This window comes from Eriocheir sinensis, chromosome 12 (assembly GCF_024679095.1).
Source record: "Eriocheir sinensis breed Jianghai 21 chromosome 12, ASM2467909v1, whole genome shotgun sequence".
Taxonomy (NCBI): domain Eukaryota; kingdom Metazoa; phylum Arthropoda; class Malacostraca; order Decapoda; family Varunidae; genus Eriocheir; species Eriocheir sinensis.
The window spans coordinates 13,342,235-13,348,234 of NC_066520.1; the positions used below are offsets into that span (position 1 = coordinate 13,342,235).

General features: G+C 41.7%; 1 long non-coding RNA gene across 1 annotated transcript in view; it reads left to right on the plus strand.

The window, feature by feature from the left end:
- Positions 1-3,631, plus strand: part of LOC126997434 (uncharacterized) — a 121,129-nt gene extending 117,498 nt beyond the window's left edge. The window contains exon 4 of the long non-coding RNA XR_007752110.1: positions 3,543-3,631. This is a non-coding gene — a long non-coding RNA (uncharacterized LOC126997434). The remainder of the gene's footprint in view (positions 1-3,542) is intronic.
- Positions 3,632-6,000: the final 2,369 nt, after the last annotated feature.

Consider the following 6,000-nt stretch of genomic DNA (forward strand, 5'->3'; position numbering starts at 1 on the left):
CTTTACTTCCCTTCAGCCCTCCACGCCTCCTTACCTTCCTCTTCCTTCTCCCTTTCCTCCTCCACTTCCTTCCTTTCCTTCGCTCCCTTCCTCTTTGTCCCTTCTTTTATCCTCTCTCCTAAACGTAACTTTCATTTCTCTTCGCCGTCTCATATTTTCTCTCTCTCTCTCTCTCTCTCTCTCTCTCTCTCTCTCTCTCTCTCTCTCTCTCTCTCTGGCTCATATTTCTTCCCTTTCCTTCCTTTTCTTTACCTCATCCATCATTATAATTTTCCTTTTCATTTATTTTGGACAGACTGGTATCTTTTCCTTATATTCTCTCTCTCTCTCTCTCTCTCTCTCTCTCTCTCTCTCTCTCTCTCTCTCTCTCTCTCTCTCTCTCTCTCTCTCTCTCTCTCTCTCTCTCTCTCTCTCTCTCTCTCTCTCTCTCTCTCTCTCTCTCTCTCTCTCTCTCTCTCTCTCTCTCTCTCATAATGTCTTTTCCTCGTGTATTTTCAGCCTCCTCTTTTTTGCTATCGTCTTTCGCTTCCTCCTCTTCCCTTTTATCAAACATTATTCTTTCTTTCCATCTCGTATCCTTTGTCTCTTCCTATCTCTCTTCCTTTCCTTTTGATCTCAGCTTCGTCCTTCACCTTTTTATTATTCGTATTTATATTTATTCTAGTTCCTTTTGCATCGTTTTGCATTTTGTTAGTCTTTCTTTTTTTTACTTCGTTTTCTGGGTCTTCTTTTCTTTCCCTATCTCTTTCTCTTTCTCCGTAAGTCTGTTTTTCTATCTGCCTATCTCTCTGTTTTTTTTCTTTTCCTGTTTCCTTTTTCGCCATCTGTCTGTTTGTTTGTTTTTTCATTCCTCTTCTTCCTCCTTTTCTTCTTATACTTCATCACTTTCCTCCACTTCCTGTTCTAACTTTTCTCGTTTCCCCTCCTCTCCCTCCTCTTCCTTTTCCTTTTTTCTTTCTCTTTCTTCTTTATTTTCCTTGTTTTCTGTTCCCCCTCTATTCCTCATCCTCTCCCTCTCTTTACCTTCTTCCTCCTTTTCCTCTCTTTTCTCTTTTTTTCCTTCTTTTTATCATATTTCTCTGTCTCCTTCCAAGCGCTCCCTCATTCATTTCTCTCATCTTTTATTCATTCTCTTCGTGGTTAGTCTGATGTGCTTATTCATATTATTCAGGTTTTCTCCATTCCTTCATCATCCACATTTTCCTCGTCTTATTCACATTCATTTTCTTGTCTTCTTTTACGACTCATATTTTTTTGGCTTGCGTTCTTACATAATTTTCTTTACCCTGTCTCTATCATCATCTTCCTGCCTGTCTGTCTGTCTGTCTGTTCGTCTGTCTATGTATTTGTATGTCCGTCTGCTTCTACCTCATCTTTCTGTCTGTCTGTCTGTGTCTGTCTGTCTGTAAGTAGGTGGCTCGCTTTTTCTGTTTACCTGTCTGTGTCTGTGCGTGTCTGTCTCTGCTGATCTGTTTATTTGTCTGTTTGTGTCTGTTTTCTGTGTGGGTGTCTGTCTGTCTGGTAGCTCGGTCTGTCTATCTATTTATCTGTCTGTCAGTGAGTTTGTCTTTCCTGTTTATCTATCAATCTGTCTGTAAGTGTCTGTTTTCTGTATGTCTGTTTTGTCTGTTCACCTTCTATCCTTCCTTTCACCACCACCACCACCACCACCATCATCATCATCATCATCATCATCATCATTTTGAACGCAAGAGAACGTGATAATCAAAGGGAGTGAGAGAAACAAAATTATCCGCAGACATTCGCAGCAGAGACGATTAGAGAGAGAGAGAGAGAGAGAGAGAGAGAGAGAGAGAGAGGGATCATCGTCTCCCTTACGACAGGCCCCGTTTCGATTGTTATGGGTGAAGAGAGAGAGAGAGAGAGAGAGAGAGAGAGAGAGAGAGACGAGACGAGACGAGACGAGACGAGACGGGACGAGAACGAAAGGAAAGAGAAATTTAGATATGGATTTAAAGAGCGATGGAAGAATAGAAAGAATGAATAAGTAATAAAAGACGTTGCAGACAGACACAGATCGACAGAAACAGATAGACAGAAAGACCGAGGGACCGACCAACAGACAGACAAACAAAAACAAAACGAAGAAAACGATACTAACACAGATAGGCCGGAAAAGACAGAGGCAGATAGACAAACAGACAAACAAAAAATGAAAAATGGCAGACAGAGACGGAAGGTAGACAGACAGACATAGAAAACGAAACCAACAGACACAGACAGACAGGCAGACAGACAGTAATGGTGATGAAAGGCAATGGTCGAGCCGAGAGAAGTAAAAATATAAGTACCAGAAATCAAAGGAACTTCACTGTAACTGCAAAAAGCCTGAGGGGGGACACGGAGATTAAGGCAGGAGGAGGAGGAGAAGGAGGAGGAGGAAGAGGAGGAGGAGGAGGGAAGAGGGGTGGGGGTGGGGGAAAGGGAGCAGGAAGCGGCGGCAGCAGATTAGGGATTTAAGACTTCAAGAATATTAGACTCAGAGGGCGGTCACGCGAGCTGAGAATCTGTTATCTTTTTGTTTTTCTTTTTTTCTTCATTGTGGAATTGGTATCAGCGGGTTGTGTGTTCCCTAAAGTCTCTCCCCCACCACCACCCCACCACCCCACACACATACACACATACACACATACACACTAGGAGAAAAAGACGAGAAGAAGGAAGGAGGAAAGGAAGTATAGGAAGAAGAGAAAATTGAGGAAAAGGAGAAAAGAGATGAAGAAAAAAGGAAGAGGGAGAGGATGACGATTAGGAAGGGGAACAGTAAAAAAAGACGAGGAAGCGAGGGAAGGAAAATAAAAAAAGGAGAGGTGAAGGAAGAGGGGAAGTAAGATGGAGAAGAGAAATTTGGGGAAAGGAAAAAGGAGATGAGGAAAAAAAGGAAGATGAAGAGGAGGAGGAACGAGAAAAGTTTAAATAGGAAAAGGAGGAAAGAGAAGGAAGAAGAGGAGTAGGAAGGGGAAAAGAAAACTGAGGGAAAGGAGAGCGGTGGAGAAGAAAAATAAGAGTAGGAAGAAGACGAGGAGGAGGAGGAGGGGGAGGAAGAAGAGGAGGAGGAGTAGGAACGTCTTGTTGCTGGGTTTTCTCTTCTTCAGGTTAATGTTCTGTGCCGCACGTGAAAAGAGAGAAAAAAAAAAGTACGTGTAATCCCGATATGCGCTGTCCTTTTTACCAGAGAGAGAGAGAGAGAGAGAGAGTGGGGTTGACGGAAACGGAAACTGCAAGAAAGGCGATGAATGAGGATGAATGAACTACGAGAGGGAGGAAAAGTTAACAAGGACGAATGTATTTGCGAAGAAAGTTCCTCCTCTTCTCCTTAGTGACAACCCGTGAGAGGCTGGCTATGGACACACACACACACACACACACACACACACACACACACACACACACACACACACACACACACACACACATACACACACACACACACACACACACACACACACACACACACACACATTGAGAACTCTATAATGAACTCCAATGTCTACATGAACAATGATTTTTTCTCCTTTCAGATTGATGACGTTGATGATTGTGATGATAATGGCTGATGAGATACGATTCCAGCAGCCTGATGGAGGTGATGATGATGATGACTTGAAGGTATGTGAGTCGTGAAGTGTTGCCAATTTCAAAACTTCATCTTCCCTTATCTGTATCTATTATCTTCTTCCTCAATAATGCTTATATCACTACAAATTTGCAGCTACTATCCAACTTTCTAATTCTATCTATCTACCTAACTATGACTAACTATCTGACTGTCTATTATCTAACTGTAATGTCTTTTTATTTATCTCTTTCATCCTTACAAATCTACCTAACTATGACTCACTATCTGACTGTCTATTATCTAACTGTAATGTCTTTTTATCTAGCTCTTTCATCCTTACAAATCTACCTAACTATGACTCACTATCTGACTATCTATTATCTAACTGTCTTCTTACTTAGCTCTTTCATCCCTTCAAATTTGTATGAACTCTGAACGTGTGTGAATCGTGAAGTGTTACTCTTTCCCACCACACCATTTTGACTTATCTAATCAACTTTCGTATTCTTGCTCAAATCTTTCAATCTTCAAACTTTTATCAACTACAAACTTAAAGGAATGTGAATGGTGGACTGTTACCCATTTCCAACAAGCCATCTTCCTCTAACTCTAACTATTGTCTTCTTGCTTATCTTCTACCTCTGCTACATCTTTACATCTATTATTATAAAACCTTGATTGTATGTGAATGGTGGACTGTTACCCATTTCGAATAAGCCAACTTTCCTTATCTTTCTGGAATGTTATCTTTTTCTTTAACTCTTCCATCTCTATAAACTTGCATCTTCTACAAACTTGAAGGTATGTGAATGGTGGACTGTTACCCATTTCGAATAAGCCAACTTTCCTTATCTTTCTGGAATATTATCTTTTTCTTTAACTCTTCCATCTCTATAAACTTGCATCTTCTACAAACTTGAAGGCATGTGAATGGTGGACTGTTACCCATTTCCATAAGCTCTCTTCCTTTACATGGCTTTAATTATTGTCTTCTATTTCAATTCTCCTTTCGTTTCCTTATGTTACTAAACCTCGTCTCGTTCCCCGACTCATGCACCCCTACACACACACCCATAGAAAGAACATGACGTAACGATGGTGGTAATGGTGGCGATGATGGTAATACTCGTGATGGTAACGCTGATTGATGGCGGTGAAGATGACGATGCAAAATACCTGGACAGATCAGACAGAAATCCCCCTTCATTAATTCATGCCCTTGATGCCTTTAAAGTGGGATGTAGTATTGTATGATCTGGTCTGTTCTCTCTTATGGTTGGGTGTTGGTAAAGCGATATAATAAAGAGAGAGAGGAACACCAACATACAGAGACACTTTAACTTAGAGCACTAACATACGAAGAGACATACTATGGTTGGTATTATGAGACACTCTCGCTTCTCACATCAGCCATTTCTAAAGGTCAAAGAGGGGGTCAGTCGGGTTCCAATGGGTGTTTCTTCAGGTTCATGGTACAGAAGAAGACTCACACTACCACCAGGGTCATAAAACTACCCCTGGAAATGCTCACAACCCCTACGAAAGCCTTGTCAAATATGTGTTCTTGGGCGGCGATAAACTTTAGAGCGATTCATAACCAGTATACTATGACACACACACACACACACACACACACACAGATACGCACTTACGAACAGCTGAGTTACCCTCCTAAATCATGTCACCTGAACGATATAAACGATAGAACATAAAATAAGACATAAAATAGAACGATCAAAGGATAGAGAATGAATGAACCAAAGAGACAAGACGCATATGTGGCATAAAAATAAGTTAGACCGTTTTTCTATAATGCTTCGTGTGCAGAGAGAGAGAGAGAGAGAGAGAGAGAGAGTCTTAGGCCTGCTCACACTATAATCTCCCGCCAGGCCTATTATATCCTCTCCCTATAACCATATCCACCCACTGTATCCACTTACCACGAGAAGCCATCCAGTGTGTGTGTGTGTGTGTGTGTGTGTGTGTGTGTGTGTGTGTGAGTGTGTGTGTGTTTACGTCATTCATCGCTTTTACTCATTCTCCTTATTCCATTATTCCACTCTTTTTTTTTTTGTTTTATCTTTCATCCCATTAGGCGGAAGGAGAAGAGGAGGTGGAGAAGGAGGAGGAGGAGGAGGAGGAGGAAGAGATTTGCCACTTTGATACCAAGTGTGAACGGAAGGGCGTAGCAAAGAGCCTCCCTTGTATAAACTCTCTCTCTCTCTCTCTCTCTCTCTCTCTCTCTCTCTCTCTCTCTCTCTCTCTCTCTCTCTCTCTCTCTCTCTCTTCATGGCATCCACTAATTTTCAGTTCCATTTCCTCCCCTCTTTCGCTTCCTCTCTCTCTTCCTCTCTTTTTCCTCCGTCCCCCTTATTCCTTCCCTTATTCCTTCCTAATTCCCACTTCCAGTCTTCCCTGCT